Here is a 20,557-nt window from a genome sequence, read left to right on the forward strand (position 1 = left end):
CACTAACCTTAACCCTACTCTAACCTTAAACCTAACCCTGACTATTAACTGAACTTCACCCTAACTCTAAGCCTAGCTCTAACTCTAACCGTAACCATAACAATTACCTTAAACCCTCACCTTAACTGTAAACCTAAGCCTAACCCTCACCCTAACCCTTAACCGTATCCCCAACCCTAAACCTAATGCTATCCCAAACCTTATCCCTAACCCTAACCCTAATACGAACAATAACCCTAACCTAACCCTAATATTAACCCTAAACTTAACCCTACCCGAACCATAAACCTAACCCTAACACCCTAAACCTAACGTCTAACACCATCTCTAATCCTAACCCTTATCATAACCATCACCCTTAACCGAAACTTCACACTAACACTAAACCTAACCTCATGCTAACCCTAAACATAACCCCTAACCCTAACCCGAACCCTAAACCTAACCTTAACACTAACCTGAACACAAACCCAAACTCTAGCCCTAACTCTAAAAATAACCCTCACCCTATCCTAAACTTCATCCAAACCCTAACCCTAACTTTAACCCTAAACCTAAACCTAACCTAAACCCTAACCTTGAACCAATCTCTATCAATAACGCTAGTCCATTTGTAAGCCTAGACCGAACACTTATAATAACCCTGAACCTAACACTAAACTTAATCCTAATCCTAAACCTAGACCTAATCCTAATCCTAACCCTAGACCTAATCCTAACCCTAACCTTAACTCTAACCTTGACCCTAAATAGAACACTAACTCTAACCCTCGACTTGGACCTAAATCTAAATCTTACCCTACACCTAACCCTAAACTTAAACCTAACCCTAACCCTAAACCTAAGCCTGACTCTCAACTGAACCCTAACCCCTAACCTAATCTTCTCCCTTAACATAAACTTCACCCTAACCCTAACCCTAAAACTAAACATAACACTAAATCTCACCCTAACCCTTACCCTAACCCTAATCCTAACCAAAACACTAACACTAATCCTAAACTTAACTCTAACCCTGACCCTAACTCTAACTCTAGCCTAATCCTATCTCTAGAACTGATCCTACACATTCAGCTTAAATGGAAACCTAGCAGTAACCTTCACAGGAATATCTAAACCTAACCCCAACCTTTAACCTAACCCTATTTTTTTTATCTCTAACCTTAACATAGCCCTAAACTTAACCATGACTTAAACCTAACACTAACCCTAACACTAACTCTAAACCTAACCTTAACCCTCAACTTAATCCTAACCTTATCCCTAACCCTAACCCCTAACGCTAACCCTAAGCTCAAACCTCACCCTTAACTTAAACTTCACCCTAACCCTAAAGCGAACACTAACCCGAACCGTAAACCGAACCCTAAACCTGACCCTAACATTAACACAGACAGCTAACCCTAACACTAAGCCTAACCCTAAACTTATCCCTAACATTAACACAAACACCAAACCCTAACGCTAACCCTCATCCTTCACCTAAACTTCACCCTAAACATAAGCCTAACCCTAACACTAAAACTAAACCTAACCCTAAACTATTCCCTAACTCTAGCCTAACCCTAAACCTAACCCTAACTCCAGCCCTAACCCTATCTGTAACACCGTAAAACATCAGCTTAACTGTAAACCTAACACTAAACCTCACACAAACCCCTAACCCTTTCCCTAACCCTAACCATATCCCTCATCCTAGCCCTAACCCTGACCTAAACCTAACCCTTACTCTAACCCTAAAGTTAACCCTAACCTTCTCTCTGCCCTACCCTAACCCTAACTCTAACAATAACTCTAAACCTGCCCTAACCGTAACCCTCAACCCTAGCACTAACTCTAACTCTAAACCTAACCCTAACCTGGCCCTACCCTTTAGCGTAAACCTAGCCTTAAACCTAGCCTTACATCTACCCGAACCCTAACCCTATTCCTAACCCTAACACTAACCTTAACCCTACTCTAACCTTAAACCTAACCCTGACTATTAACTGAACTTCACCCTAACTCTAAGCCTAACTCTAACTCTAACCATAACCATAACAATTACCTTAAACCCTCACCTTAACTGTAAACCTAAGCCTAACCCTCACCCTAACCCTTAACCGTATCCCCAACCCTAAACCTAATGCTATCCCTAATCCTAACCCTAATACGAACAATAACCCTAACCTAACCCTAATATTAACCCTAAACTTAACCCTACCCGAACCATAAACCTAACCCTAACACCCTAAACCTAACGTCTAACACCATCTCTAATCCTAACCCTTATCATAACCATCACCCTTAACCGAAACTTCACACTAACACTAAACCTAACCTCATGCTAACCCTAAACATAACCCCTAACCCTAACCCGAACCCTAAACCTAACCTTAACACTAACCTGAACACAAACCCAAACTCTAGCCCTAACTCTAAAAATAACCCTCACCCTATCCTAAACTTCATCCAAACCCTAACCCTAACTTTAACCCTAAACCTAAACCTAACCTAAACCCTAACCTTGAACCAATCTCTATCAATAACGCTAGTCCATTTGTAAGCCTAGACCGAACACTTATAATAACCCTGAACCTAACACTAAACTTAATCCTAATCCTAAACCTAGACCTAATCCTAATCCTAACCCTAGACCTAATCCTAACCCTAACCTTAACTCTAACCTTGACCCTAAATAGAACACTAACTCTAACCCTCGACTTGGACCTAAATCTAAATCTTACCCTACACCTAACCCTAAACTTAAACCTAACCCTAACCCTAAACCTAAGCCTGACTCTCAACTGAACCCTAACCCCTAACCTAATCTTCTCCCTTAACATAAACTTCACCCTAACCCTAACCCTAAAACTAAACATAACACTAAATCTCACCCTAACCCTTACCCTAACCCTAATCCTAACCAAAACACTAACACTAATCCTAAACTTAACTCTAACCCTGACCCTAACTCTAACTCTAGCCTAATCCTATCCCTAGAACTGATCCTACACATTCAGCTTAAAAGGAAACCTAGCAGTAACCTTCACAGGAATATCTAAACCTAACCCCAACCTTTAACCTAACCCTATTTTTTTTATCTCTAACCTTAACATAGCCCTAAACTTAACCATGACTTAAACCTAACACTAACCCTAACACTAACTCTAAACCTAACCTTAACCCTCAACTTAATCCTAACCTTATCCCTAACCCTAACCCCTAACGCTAACCCTAAGCTCAAACCTCACCCTTAACTTAAACTTCACCCTAACCCTAACCCTAAAGCGAACACTAACCCGAACCGTAAACTGAACCCTAAACCTGACCCTAACATTAACACAGACAGCTAACCCTAACACTAAGCCTAACCCTAAACTTATCCCTAACATTAACACAAACACCAAACCCTAACGCTAACCCTCATCCTTCACCTAAACTTCACCCTAAACATAAGCCTAACCCTAACACTAAAACTAAACCTAACCCTAAACTATTCCCTAACTCTAGCCTAACCCTAAACCTAACCCTAACTCCAGCCCTAACCCTAACTGTAACACCGTAAAACATCAGCTTAACTGTAAACCTAACACTAAACCTCACACAAACCCCTAACCCTTTCCCTAACCCTAACCATATCCCTCATCCTAGCCCTAACCCTGACCTAAACCTAACCCTTACTCTAACCCTAAAGTTAACCCTAACCTTCTCTCTGCCCTACCCTAACCCTAACTCTAACAATAACTCTAAACCTGCCCTAACCGTAACCCTCAACCCTAGCACTAACTCTAACTCTAAACCTAACCCTAACCTGGCCCTACCCTTTAGCGTAAACCTAGCCTTAAACCTAGCCTTACATCTACCCGAACCCTAACCCTATTCCTAACCCTAACACTAACCTTAACCCTACTCTAACCTTAAACCTAACCCTGACTATTAACTGAACTTCACCCTAACTCTAAGCCTAACTCTAACTCTAACCATAACCATAACAATTACCTTAAACCCTCACCTTAACTGTAAACCTAAGCCTAACCCTCACCCTAACCCTTAACCGTATCCCCAACCCTAAACCTAATGCTATCCCTAATCCTAACCCTAATACGAACAATAACCCTAACCTAACCCTAATATTAACCCTAAACTTAACCCTACCCGAACCATAAACCTAACCCTAACACCCTAAACCTAACGTCTAACACCATCTCTAATCCTAACCCTTATCATAACCATCACCCTTAACCGAAACTTCACACTAACACTAAACCTAACCTCATGCTAACCCTAAACATAACCCCTAACCCTAACCCGAACCCTAAACCTAACCTTAACACTAACCTGAACACAAACCCAAACTCTAGCCCTAACTCTAAAAATAACCCTCACCCTATCCTAAACTTCATCCAAACCCTAACCCTAACTTTAACCCTAAACCTAAACCTAACCTAAACCCTAACCTTGAACCAATCTCTATCAATAACGCTAGTCCATTTTTAAGCCTAGACCGAACACTTATAATAACCCTGATCCTAACACTAAACTTAATCCTAATCCTAAACCTAGACCTAATCCTAATCCTAACCCTAGACCTAATCCTAACCCTAACCTTAACTCTAACCTTGACCCTAAATAGAACACTAACTCTAACCCTCGACTTGGACCTAAATCTAAATCTTACCCTACACCTAACCCTAAACTTAAACCTAACCCTAACCCTAAACCTAAGCCTGACTCTCAACTGAACCCTAACCCCTAACCTAATCTTCTCCCTTAACATAAACTTCACCCTAACCCTAACCCTAAAACTAAACATAACACTAAATCTCACCCTAACCCTTACCCTAACCCTAATCCTAACCAAAACACTAACACTAATCCTAAACTTAACTCTAATCCTGACCCTAACTCTAACTCTAGCCTAATCCTATCCCTAGAACTGATCCTACACATTCAGCTTAAATGGAAACCTAGCAGTAACCTTCACAGGAATATCTAAACCTAACCCCAACCTTTAACCTAACCCTATTTTTTTTATCTCTAACCTTAACATAGCCCTAAACTTAACCATGACTTAAACCTAACACTAACCCTAACACTAACTCTAAACCTAACCTTAACCCTCAACTTAATCCTAACCTTATCCCTAACCCTAACCCCTAACGCTAACCCTAAGCTCAAACCTCACCCTTAACTTAAACTTCACCCTAACCCTAACCCTAAAGCGAACACTAACCCGAACCGTAAACCGAACCCTAAACCTGACCCTAACATTAACACAAACAGCTAACCCTAACACTAAGCCTAACCCTAAACTTAACCCTAACCTTAACACAAACACCAAACCCTAACGCTAACCCTCATCCTTCACCTAAACTTCACCCTAAACAGAAGCCTAAACCTAACCCTAAAACTAAACCTGACCCTAAACTATTCCCTAACTCTAGCCTAACCCTAAACCTAACCCGAACTCCAGCCCTAACCCTAACTGTAACACCGTAAAACAGCAGCTTAACTGTAAACCTAACACTAAACCTCACACAAACCCCTAACCCTTTCCCTAACCCTAACCATATCCCTCATCCTAGCCCTAACCCTAACCTAAACCTAACCCTTACTCTAACCCTAAACTTAACCCTAACCTTCTCTCTGCCCTACCCTAACCCTAACTCTAACAATAACTCTAAACCTGCCCTAACCGTAACCCTGAACCCTAGCAGTAACTCTAACTCTAAACCTAACCCTAACCTGGCCCTACCCTTTAGCGTAAACCTAGCCTTAAACCTAGCCTTACATCTACCCGAACCCTAACCCTATTCCTAACCCTAACACTAACCTTAACCCTACTCTAACCTTAAACCTAACCCTGACTATTAACTGAACTTCACCCTAACTCTAAGCCTAGCTCTAACTCTAACCGTAACCATAACAATTACCTTAAACCCTCACCTTAACTGTAAACCTAAGCCTAACCCTCACCCTAACCCTTAACCGTATCCCCAACCCTAAACCTAATGCTATCCCAAACCTTATCCCTAACCCTAACCCTAATACGAACCATAACCCTAACCTAACCCTAATATTAACCCTAAACTTAACCCTACCCGAACCATAAACCTAACCCTAACACCCTAAACCTAACGTCTAACACCATCTCTAATCCTAACCCTTATCATAACCATCACCCTTAACCGAAACTTCACACTAACACTAAACCTAACCTCATGCTAACCCTAAACATAACCCCTAACCCTAACCCGAACCCTAAACCTAACCTTAACACTAACCTGAACACAAACCCAAACTCTAGCCCCAACTCTAAAAATAACCCTCACCCTATCCTAAACTTCATCCAAACCCTAACCCTAACTTTAACCCTAAACCTAAACCTAACCTAAACCCTAACATTGAACCAATCTCTATCAATAACGCTAGTCCATTTGTAAGCCTAGACCGAACACTTATAATAACCCTGATCCTAACACTAAACTTAATCCTAATCCTAAACCTAGACCTAATCCTAATCCTAACCCTGGACCTAATCCTAACCCTAACCTTAACTCTAACCTTGACCCTAAATGGAACACTAACTCTAACCCTCGACTTGGACCTAAATCTAAATCTTACCCTACACCTAACCTTAAACTTAAACCTAACCTTAACCCTAAACCTAAGCCTGACTCTCAACTGAACCCTAACCCCTAACCTAATCTTCTCCCTTAACATAAACTTCACCCTAACCCTAACCCTAAAACTAAACATAACACTAAATCTCACCCTAACCCTTACCCTAACCCTAATCCTAACCAAAACACTAACACTAATCCTAAACTTAACTCTAACCCTGACCCTAACTCTAACTCTAGCCTAATCCTATCCCTAGAACTGATCCTACACATTCAGCTTAAATGGAAACCTAGCAGTAACCTTCACAGGAATATCTAAACCTAACCCCAACCTTTAACCTAACCCTATTTTTTTTATCTCTAACCTTAACATAGCCCTAAACTTAACCATGACTTAAACCTAACACTAACCCTAACACTAACTCTAAACCTAACCTTAACCCTCAACTTAATCCTAACCTTATCCCTAACCCTAACCCCTAACGCTAACCCTAAGCTCAAACCTCACCCTTAACTTAAACTTCACCCTAACCCTAACCCTAAAGCGAACACTAACCCGAACCGTAAACCGAACCCTAAACCTGACCCTAACATTAACACAGACAGCTAACCCTAACACTAAGCCTAACCCTAAACTTATCCCTAACATTAACACAAACACCAAACCCTAACGCTAACCCTCATCCTTCACCTAAACTTCACCCTAAATATAAGCCTAACCCTAACACTAAAACTAAACCTAACCCTAAACTATTCCCTAACTCTAGCCTAACCCTAAACCTAACCCTAACTCCAGCCCTAACCCTAACTGTAACACCGTAAAACATCAGCTTAACTGTAAACCTAACACTAAACCTCACACAAACCCCTAACCCTTTCCCTAACCCTAACCATATCCCTCATCCTAGCCCTAACCCTGACCTAAACCTAACCCTTACTCTAACCCTAAAGTTAACCCTAACCTTCTCTCTGCCCTACCCTAACCCTAACTCTAACAATAACTCTAAACCTGCCCTAACCGTAACCCTCAACCCTAGCACTAACTCTAACTCTAAACCTAACCCTAACCTGGCCCTACCCTTTAGCGTAAACCTAGCCTTAAACCTAGCCTTACATCTACCCGAACCCTAACCCTATTCCTAACCCTAACACTAACCTTAACCCTACTCTAACCTTAAACCTAACCCTGACTATTAACTGAACTTCACCCTAACTCTAAGCCTAACTCTAACTCTAACCATAACCATAACAATTACCTTAAACCCTCACCTTAACTGTAAACCTAAGCCTAACCCTCACCCTAACCCTTAACCGTATCCCCAACCCTAAACCTAATGCTATCCCTAATCCTAACCCTAATACGAACAATAACCCTAACCTAACCCTAATATTAACCCTAAACTTAACCCTACCCGAACCATAAACCTAACCCTAACACCCTAAACCTAACGTCTAACACCATCTCTAATCCTAACCCTTATCATAACCATCACCCTTAACCGAAACTTCACACTAACACTAAACCTAACCTCATGCTAACCCTAAACATAACCCCTAACCCTAACCCGAACCCTAAACCTAACCTTAACACTAACCTGAACACAAACCCAAACTCTAGCCCTAACTCTAAAAATAACCCTCACCCTATCCTAAACTTCATCCAAACCCTAACCCTAACTTTAACCCTAAACCTAAACCTAACCTAAACCCTAACCTTGAACCAATCTCTATCAATAACGCTAGTCCATTTTTAAGCCTAGACCGAACACTTCTAATAACCCTGATCCTAACACTAAACTTAATCCTAATCCTAAACCTAGACCTAATCCTAATCCTAACCCTAGACCTAATCCTAACCCTAACCTTAACTCTAACCTTGACCCTAAATAGAACACTAACTCTAACCCTCGACTTGGACCTAAATCTAAATCTTACCCTACACCTAACCCTAAACTTAAACCTAACCCTAACCCTAAACCTAAGCCTGACTCTCAACTGAACCCTAACCCCTAACCTAATCTTCTCCCTTAACATAAACTTCACCCTAACCCTAACCCTAAAACTAAACATAACACTAAATCTCACCCTAACCCTTACCCTAACCCTAATCCTAACCAAAACACTAACACTAATCCTAAACTTAACTCTAACCCTGACCCTAACTCTAACTCTAGCCTAATCCTAACCCTAGAACTGACCCTACACACTCAGCTTAAATGGAAACCTAGCAGTAACCTTCACCGGAATATCTAAACCTAACCCCAACCTTTAACCTAACCCTATTTTTTTTATCTCTAACCTTAACATAGCCCTAAACTTAACCATGACTTAAACCTAACACTAACCCTAACACTAACTCTAAACCTAACCTTAACCCTCAACTTAATCCTAACCTTATCCCTAACCCTAACCCCTAATGCTAACCCTACCTCAAACCTCACCCTTAACTTAAACTTCACCGTAACCCTAACCCTAAAGCGAACACTAACCCGAACCGTAAACCGAACCCTAAACCTGACCCTAACATTAACACAGACAGCTAACCCTAACACTAAGCCTAACCCTAAACTTAACCCTAACCTTAACACAAACACCAAACCCTAACGCTAACCCTCATCCTTCACCTAAACTTCACCCTAAACAGAAGCCTAAACCTAACCCTAAAACTAAACCTGACCCTAAACTATTCCCTAACTCTAGCCTAACCCTAAACCTAACCCTAACTCCAGCCCTAACCCTAACTGTAACACCGTAAAACATCAGCTTAACTGTAAACCTAACACTAAACCTCACACAAACCCCTAACCCTTTCCCTAACCCTAACCATATCCCTCATCCTAGCCCTAACCCTAACCTAAACCTAACCCTTACTCTAACCCTAAACTTAACCCTAACCTTCTCTCTGCCCTACCCTAACCCTAACTCTAACAATAACTCTAAACCTGCCCTAACCGTAACCCTGAACCCTAGCAGTAACTCTAACTCTAAACCTAACCCTAACCTGGCCCTACACTTTAGCGTAAACCTAGCCTTAAACCTAGCCTTACATCTACCCGAACCCTAACCCTATTCCTAACCCTAACACTAACCTTAACCCTACTCTAACCTTAAACCTAACCCTGACTATTAACTGAACTTCACCCTAACTCTAAGCCTAGCTCTAACTCTAACCGTAACCATAACAATTACCTTAAACCCTCACCTTAACTGTAAACCTAAGCCTAACCCTCACCCTAACCCTTAACCGTATCCCCAACCCTAAACCTAATGCTATCCCAAACCTTATCCCTAACCCTAACCCTAATACGAACCATAACCCTAACCTAACCCTAATATTAACCCTAAACTTAACCCTACCCGAACCATAAACCTAACCCTAACACCCTAAACCTAACGTCTAACACCATCTCTAATCCTAACCCTTATCATAACCATCACCCTTAACCGAAACTTCACACTAACACTAAACCTAACCTCATGCTAACCCTAAACATAACCCCTAACCCTAACCCGAACCCTAAACCTAACCTTAACACTAACCTGAACACAAACCCAAACTCTAGCCCCAACTCTAAAAATAACCCTCACCCTATCCTAAACTTCATCCAAACCCTAACCCTAACTTTAACCCTAAACCTAAACCTAACCTAAACCCTAACATTGAACCAATCTCTATCAATAACGCTAGTCCATTTGTAAGCCTAGACCGAAAACTTATAATAACCCTGATCCTAACACTAAACTTAATCCTAATCCTAAACCTAGACCTAATCCTAATCCTAACCCTGGACCTAATCCTAACCCTAACCTTAACTCTAACCTTGACCCTAAATGGAACACTAACTCTAACCCTCGACTTGGACCTAAATCTAAATCTTACCCTACACCTAACCTTAATCTTAAACCTAACCTTAACCCTAAACCTAAGCCTGACTCTCAACTGAACCCTAACCCCTAACCTAATCTTCTCCCTTAACATAAACTTCACCCTAACCCTAACCCTAAAACTAAACATAACACTAAATCTCACCCTAACCCTTACCCTAACCCTAATCCTAACCAAAACACTAACACTAATCCTAAACTTAACTCTAACCCTGACCCTAACTCTAACTCTAGCCTAATCCTATCCCTAGAACTGATCCTACACATTCAGCTTAAATGGAAACCTAGCAGTTACCTTCACAGGAATATCTAAACCTAACCCCAACCTTTAACCTAACCCTATTTTTTTTATCTCTAACCTTAACATAGCCCTAAACTTAACCATGACTTAAACCTAACACTAACCCTAACACTAACTCTAAACCTAACCTTAACCCTCAACTTAATCCTAACCTTATCCCTAACCCTAACCCCTAACGCTAACCCTAAGCTCAAACCTCACCCTTAACTTAAACTTCACCCTAACCCTAACCCTAAAGCGAACACTAACCCGAACCGTAAACCGAACCCTAAACCTGACCCTAACATTAACACAGACAGCTAACCCTAACACTAAGCCTAACCCTAAACTTATCCCTAACCTTAACACAAACACCAAACCCTAACGCTAACCCTCATCCTTCACCTAAACTTCACCCTAAACAGAAGCCTAAACCTAACCCTAAAACTAAACCTAACCCTAAACTATTCCCTAACTCTAGCCTAACCCTAAACCTAACCCGAACTCCAGCCCTAACCCTAACTGTAACACCGTAAAACAGCAGCTTAACTGTAAACCTAACACTAAACCTCACACAAACCCCTAACCCTTTCCCTAACCCTAACCATATCCCTCATCCTAGCCCTAACCCTAACCTAAACCTAACCCTTACTCTAACCCTAAACTTAACCCTAACCTTCTCTCTGCCCTACCCTAACCCTAACTCTAACAATAACTCTAAACCTGCCCTAACCGTAACCCTGAACCCTAGCAGTAACTCTAACTCTAAACCTAACCCTAACCTGGCCCTACCCTTTAGCGTAAACCTAGCCTTAAACCTAGCCTTACATCTACCCGAACCCTAACCCTATTCCTAACCCTAACACTAACCTTAACCCTACTCTAACCTTAAACCTAACCCTGACTATTAACTGAACTTCACCCTAACTCTAAGCCTAGCTCTAACTCTAACCGTAACCATAACAATTACCTTAAACCCTCACCTTAACTGTAAACCTAAGCCTAACCCACACCCTAACCCTTAACCGTATCCCCAACCCTAAACCTAATGCTATCCCAAACCTTATCCCTAACCCTAACCCTAATACGAACCATAACCCTAACCTAACCCTAATATTAACCCTAAACTTAACCCTACCCGAACCATAAACCTAACCCTAACACCCTAAACCTAACGTCTAACACCATCTCTAATCCTAACCCTTATCATAACCATCACCCTTAACCGAAACTTCACACTAACACTAAACCTAACCTCATGCTAACCCTAAACATAACCCCTAACCCTAACCCGAACCCTAAACCTAACCTTAACACTAACCTGAACACAAACCCAAACTCTAGCCCTAACTCTAAAAATAACCCTCACCCTATCCTAAACTTCATCCAAACCCTAACCCTAACTTTAACCCTAAACCTAAACCTAACCTAAACCCTAACATTGAACCAATCTCTATCAATAACGCTAGTCCATTTGTAAGCCTAGACCGAACACTTATAATAACCCTGATCCTAACACTAAACTTAATCCTAATCCTAAACCTAGACCTAATCCTAATCCTAACCCTGGACCTAATCCTAACCCTAACCTTAACTCTAACCTTGACCCTAAATGGAACACTAACTCTAACCCTCGACTTGGACCTAAATCTAAATCTTACCCTACACCTAACCCTAAACTTAAACCTAACCCTAACCCTAAACCTAAGCCTGACTCTCAACTGAACCCTAACCCCTAACCTAATCTTCTCCCTTAACATAAACTTCACCCTAACCCTAACCCTAAAACTAAACATAACACTAAATCTCACCCTAACCCTTACCCTAACCCTAATCCTAACCAAAACACTAACACTAATTCTAAACTTTACTCTAATCCTGACCCTAACTCTAACTCTAGCCTAATCCTAACCCTAGAACTGACCCTACACACTCAGCTTAAATGGAAACCTAGCAGTAACCTTCACCGGAATATCTAAACCTAACCCCAACCTTTAACCTAACCCTATTTTTTTTATCTCTAACCTTAACATAGCCCTAAACTTAACCATGACTTAAACCTAACACTAACCCTAACACTAACTCTAAAACTAACCTTAACCCTCAACTTAATCCTAACCTTATCCCTAACCCTAACCCCTAATGCTAACCCTACCTCAAACCTCACCCTTAACTTAAACTTCACCGTAACCCTAACCCTAAAGCAAACACTAACCCGAACCGTAAACCGAACCCTAAACCTGACCCTAACATTAACACAGACAGCTAACCCTAACACTAAGCCTAACCCTAAACTTAACCCTAACCTTAACACAAACACCAAACCCTAACGCTAACCCTCATCCTTCACCTAAACTTCACCCTAAACAGAAGCCTAAACCTAACCCTAAAACTAAACCTAACCCTAAACTATTCCCTAACTCTAGCCTAACCCTAAACCTAACCCGAACTCCAGCCCTAACCCTAACTGTAACACCGTAAAACAGCAGCTTAACTGTAAACCTAACACTAAACCTCACACAAACCCCTAACCCTTTCCCTAACCCTAACCATATCCCTCATCCTAGCCCTAACCCTGACCTAAACCTAACCCTTACTCTAACCCTAAACTTAACCCTAACCTTCTCTCTGCCCTACCCTAACCCTAACTCTAACAATAACTCTAAACCTGCCCTAACCGTAACCCTGAACCCTAGCAGTAACTCTAACTCTAAACCTAACCCTAACCTGGCCCTACCCTTTAGCGTAAACCTAGCCTTAAACCTAGCCTTACATCTACCCGAACCCTAACCCTATTCCTAACCCTAACACTAACCTTAACCCTACTCTAACCTTAAACCTAACCCTGACTATTAACTGAACTTCACCCTAACTCTAAGCCTAGCTCTAACTCTAACCGTAACCATAACAATTACCTTAAACCCTCACCTTAACTGTAAACCTAAGCCTAACCCACACCCTAACCCTTAACCGTATCCCCAACCCTAAACCTAATGCTATCCCAAACCTTATCCCTAACCCTAACCCTAATACGAACAATAACCCTAACCTAACCCTAATATTAACCCTAAACTTAACCCTACCCGAACCATAAACCTAACCCTAACACCCTAAACCTAACGTCTAACACCATCTCTAATCCTAACCCTTATCATAACCATCACCCTTAACCGAAACTTCACACTAACACTAAACCTAACCTCATGCTAACCCTAAACATAACCCCTAACCCTAACCCGAACCCTAAACCTAACCTTAACACTAACCTGAACACAAACCCAAACTCTAGCCCTAACTCTAAAAATAACCCTCACCCTATCCTAAACTTCATCCAAACCCTAACCCTAACTTTAACCCTAAACCTAAACCTAACCTAAACCCTAACATTGAACCAATCTCTATCAATAACGCTAGTCCATTTGTAAGCCTAGACCGAACACTTATAATAACCCTGATCCTAACACTAAACTTAATCCTAATCCTAAACCTAGACCTAATCCTAATCCTAACCCTGGACCTAATCCTAACCCTAACCTTAACTCTAACCTTGACCCTAAATGGAACACTAACTCTAACCCTCGACTTGGACCTAAATCTAAATCTTACCCTACACCTAACCCTAAACTTAAACCTAACCCTAACCCTAAACCTAAGCCTGACTCTCAACTGAACCCTAACCCCTAACCTAATCTTCTCCCTTAACATAAACTTCACCCTAACCCTAACCCTAAAACTAAACATAACACTAAATCTCACCCTAACCCTTACCCTAACCCTAATCCTAACCAAAACACTAACACTAATTCTAAACTTAACTCTAATCCTGACCCTAACTCTAACTCTAGCCTAATCCTAACCCTAGAACTGACCCTACACACTCAGCTTAAATGGAAACCTAGCAGTAACCTTCACCGGAATATCTAAACCTAACCCCAACCTTTAACCTAACCCTATTTTTTTTATCTCTAACCTTAACATAGCCCTAAACTTAACCATGACTTAAACCTAACACTAACCCTAACACTAACTCTAAAACTAACCTTAACCCTCAACTTAATCCTAACCTTATCCCTAACCCTAACCCCTAATGCTAACCCTACCTCAAACCTCACCCTTAACTTAAACTTCACCGTAACCCTAACCCTAAAGCAAACACTAACCCGAACCGTAAACCGAACCCTAAACCTGACCCTAACATTAACACAGACAGCTAACCCTAACACTAAGCCTAACCCTAAACTTAACCCTAACCTTAACACAAACACCAAACCCTAACGCTAACCCTCATCCTTCACCTAAACTTCACCCTAAACAGAAGCCTAAACCTAACCCTAAAACTAAACCTAACCCTAAACTATTCCCTAACTCTAGCCTAACCCTAAACCTAACCCGAACTCCAGCCCTAACCCTAACTGTAACACCGTAAAACAGCAGCTTAACTGTAAACCTAACACTAAACCTCACACAAACCCCTAACCCTTTCCCTAACCCTAACCATATCCCTCATCCTAGCCCTAACCCTAACCTAAACCTAACCCTTACTCTAACCCTAAACTTAACCCTAACCTTCTCTCTGCCCTACCCTAACCCTAACTCTAACAATAACTCTAAACCTGCCCTAACCGTAACCCTGAACCCTAGCAGTAACTCTAACTCTAAACCTAACCCTAACCTGGCCCTACCCTTTAGCGTAAACCTAGCCTTAAACCTAGCCTTACATCTACCCGAACCCTAACCCTATTCCTAACCCTAACACTAACCTTAACCCTACTCTAACCTTAAACCTAACCCTGACTATTAACTGAACTTCACCCTAACTCTAAGCCTAGCTCTAACTCTAACCGTAACCATAACAATTACCTTAAACCCTCACCTTAACTGTAAACCTAAGCCTAACCCACACCCTAACCCTTAACCGTATCCCCAACCCTAAACCTAATGCTATCCCAAACCTTATCCCTAACCCTAACCCTAATACGAACAATAACCCTAACCTAACCCTAATATTAACCCTAAACTTAACCCTACCCGAACCATAAACCTAACCCTAACACCCTAAACCTAACGTCTAACACCATCTCTAATCCTAACCCTTATCATAACCATCACCCTTAACCGAAACTTCACACTAACACTAAACCTAACCTCATGCTAACCCTAAACATAACCCCTAACCCTAACCCGAACCCTAAACCTAACCTTAACACTAACCTGAACACAAACCCAAACTCTAGCCCTAACTCTAAAAATAACCCTCACCCTATCCTAAACTTCATCCAAACCCTAACCCTAACTTTAACCCTAAACCTAAACCTAACCTAAACCCTAACATTGAACCAATCTCTATCAATAACGCTAGTCCATTTGTAAGCCTAGACCGAACACTTATAATAACCCTGATCCTAACACTAAACTTAATCCTAATCCTAAACCTAGACCTAATCCTAATCCTAACCCTGGACCTAATCCTAACCCTAACCTTAACTCTAACCTTGACCCTAAATGGAACACTAACTCTAACCCTCGACTTGGACCTAAATCTAAATCTTACCCTACACCTAACCCTAAACTTAAACCTAACCCTAACCCTAAACCTAAGCCTGACTCTCAACTGAACCCTAACCCCTAACCTAATCTTCTCCCTTAACATAAACTTCACCCTAACCCTAACCCTAAAACTAAACATAACACTAAATCTCACCCTAACCCTTACCCTAACCCTAATCCTAACCAAAACACTAACACTAATTCTAAACTTAACTCTAATCCTGACCCTAACTCTAACTCTAGCCTAATCCTAACCCTAGAACTGACCCTACACACTCAGCTTAAATGGAAACCTAGCAGTAACCTTCACCGGAATATCTAAACCTAACCCCAACCTTTAACCTAACCCTATTTTTTTTATCTCTAACCTTAACATAGCCCTAAACTTAACCATGACTTAAACCTAACACTAACCCTAACACTAACTCTAAAACTAACCTTAACCCTCAACTTAATCCTAACCTTATCCCTAACCCTAACCCCTAATGCTAACCCTACCTCAAACCTCACCCTTAACTTAAACTTCACCGTAACCCTAACCCTAAAGCAAACACTAACCCGAACCGTAAACCGAACCCTAAACCTGACCCTAACATTAACACAGACAGCTAACCCTAACACTAAGCCTAACCCTAAACTTAACCCTAACCTTAACACAAACACCAAACCCTAACGCTAACCCTCATCCTTCACCTAAACTTCACCCTAAACAGAAGCCTAAACCTAACCCTAAAACTAAACCTAACCCTAAACTATTCCCTAACTCTAGCCTAACCCTAAACCTAACCCGAACTCCAGCCCTAACCCTAACTGTAACACCGTAAAACAGCAGCTTAACTGTAAACCTAACACTAAACCTCACACAAACCCCTAACCCTTTCCCTAACCCTAACCATATCCCTCATCCTAGCCCTAACCCTAACCTAAACCTAACCCTTACTCTAACCCTAAACTTAACCCTAACCTTCTCTCTGCCCTACCCTAACCCTAACTCTAACAATAACTCTAAACCTGCCCTAACCGTAACCCTGAACCCTAGCAGTAACTCTAACTCTAAACCTAACCCTAACCTGGCCCTACCCTTTAGCGTAAACCTAGCCTTAAACCTAGCCTTACATCTACCCGAACCCTAACCCTATTCCTAACCCTAACACTAACCTTAACCCTACTCTAACCTTAAACCTAACCCTGACTATTAACTGAACTTCACCCTAACTCTAAGCCTAACTCTAACTCTAACCATAACCATAACAATTACCTTAAACCCTCACCTTAACTGTAAACCTAAGCCTAACCCTCACCCTAACCCTTAACCGTATCCCCAACCCTAAACCTAATGCTATCCCTAATCCTAACCCTAATACGAACAATAACCCTAACCTAACCCTAATATTAAGCCTAAACTTAACCCTACCCGAACCATAAACCTAACCCTAACACCCTAAACCTAACGTCTAACACCATCTCTAATCCTAACCCTTATCATAACCATCACCCTTAACCGAAACTTCACACTAACACTAAACCTAACCTCATGCTAACCCTAAACATAACCCCTAACCCTAACCCGAACCCTAAACCTAACCTTAACACTAACCTGAACACAAACCCAAACTCTAGCCCTAACTCTAAAAATAACCCTCACCCTATCCTAAACTTCATCCAAACCCTAACCCTAACTTTAACCCTAAACCTAAACCTAACCTAAACCCTAACCTTGAACCAATCTCTATCAATAACGCTAGTCCATTTGTAAGCCTAGACCGAACACTTATAATAACCCTGATCCTAACACTAAACTTAATCCTAATCCTAAACCTAGACCTAATCCTAATCCTAACCCTAGACCTAATCCTAACCCTAACCTTAACTCTAACCTTGACCCTAAATAGAACACTAACTCTAACCCTCGACTTGGACCTAAATCTAAATCTTACCCTACACCTAACCCTAAACTTAAACCTAACCCTAACCCTAAACCTAAGCCTGACTCTCAACTGAACCCTAACCCCTAACCTAATCTTCTCCCTTAACATAAACTTCACCCTAACCCTAACCCTAAAACTAAACATAACACTAAATCTCACCCTAACCCTTACCCTAACCCTAATCCTAACCAAAACACTAACACTAATCCTAAACTTAACTCTAATCCTGACCCTAACTCTAACTCTAGCCTAATCCTAACCCTAGAACTGACCCTACACACTCAGCTTAAATGGAAACCTAGCAGTAACCTTCACCGGAATATCTAAACCTAACCCCAACCTTTAACCTAACCCTATTTTTTTTATCTCTAACCTTAACATAGCCCTAAACTTAACCATGACTTAAACCTAACACTAACCCTAACACTAACTCTAAACCTAACCTTAACCCTCAACTTAATCCTAACCTTATCCCTAACCCTAACCCCTAATGCTAACCCTACCTCAAACCTCACCCTTAACTTAAACTTCACCGTAACCCTAACCCTAAAGCAAACACTAACCCGAACCGTAAACCGAACCCTAAACCTGACCCTAACATTAACACAGACAGCTAACCCTAACACTAAGCCTAACCCTAAACTTAACCCTAACCTTAACACAAACACCAAACCCTAACGCTAACCCTCATCCTTCACCTAAACTTCACCCTAAACAGAAGCCTAAACCTAACCCTAAAACTAAACCTAACCCTAAACTATTCCCTAACTCTAGCCTAACCCTAAACCTAACCCGAACTCCAGCCCTAACCCTAACTGTAACACCGTAAAACAGCAGCTTAACTGTAAACCTAACACTAAACCTCACACAAACCCCTAACCCTTTCCCTAACCCTAACCATATCCCTCATCCTAGCCCTAACCCTAACCTAAACCTAACCCTTACTCTAACCCTAAACTTAACCCTAACCTTCTCTCTGCCCTACCCTAACCCTAACTCTAACAATAACTCTAAACCTGCCCTAACCGTAACCCTGAACCCTAGCAGTAACTCTAACTCTAAACCTAACCCTAACCTGGCCCTACCCTTTAGCGTAAACCTAGCCTTAAACCTAGCCTTACATCTACCCGAACCCTAACCCTATTCCTAACCCTAACACTAACCTTAACCCTACTCTAACCTTAAACCTAACCCTGACTATTAACTGAACTTCACCCTAACTCTAAGCCTAGCTCTAACTCTAACCGTAACCATAACAATTACCTTAAACCCTCACCTTAACTGTAAACCTAAGCCTAACCCACACCCTAACCCTTAACCGTATCCCCAACCCTAAACCTAATGCTATCCCAAACCTTATCCCTAACCCTAACCCTAATACGAACAATAACCCTAACCTAACCCTAATATTAACCCTAAACTTAACCCTACCCGAACCATAAACCTAACCCTAACACCCTAAACCTAACGTCTAACACCATCTCTAATCCTAACCCTTATCATAACCATCACCCTTAACCGAAACTTCACACTAACACTAAACCTAACCTCATGCTAACCCTAAACATAACCCCTAACCCTAACCCGAACCCTAAACCTAACCTTAACACTAACCTGAACACAAACCCAAACTCTAGCCCTAACTCTAAAAATAACCCTCACCCTATCCTAAACTTCATCCAAACCCTAACCCTAACTTTAACCCTAAACCTAAACCTAACCTAAACCCTAACATTGAACCAATCTCTATCAATAACGCTAGTCCATTTGTAAGCCTAGACCGAACACTTATAATAACCCTGATCCTAACACTAAACTTAATCCTAATCCTAAACCTAGACCTAATCCTAATCCTAACCCTGGACCTAATCCTAACCCTAACCTTAACTCTAACCTTGACCCTAAATGGAACACTAACTCTAACCCTCGACTTGGACCTAAATCTAAATCTTACCCTACACCTAACCCTAAACTTAAACCTAACCCTAACCCTAAACCTAAGCCTGACTCTCAACTGAACCCTAACCCCTAACCTAATCTTCTCCCTTAACATAAACTTCACCCTAACCCTAACCCTAAAACTAAACATAACACTAAATCTCACCCTAACCCTTACCCTAACCCTAATCCTAACCAAAACACTAACACTAATTCTAAACTTAACTCTAATCCTGACCCTAACTCTAACTCTAGCCTAATCCTAACCCTAGAACTGACCCTACACACTCAGCTTAAATGGAAACCTAGCAGTAACCTTCACCGGAATATCTAAACCTAACCCCAACCTTTAACCTAACCCTATTTTTTTTATC

Source organism: Elephas maximus, chromosome 7 (genome assembly GCF_024166365.1).
Source record: "Elephas maximus indicus isolate mEleMax1 chromosome 7, mEleMax1 primary haplotype, whole genome shotgun sequence".
Taxonomy (NCBI): Eukaryota; Metazoa; Chordata; class Mammalia; order Proboscidea; family Elephantidae; genus Elephas; species Elephas maximus.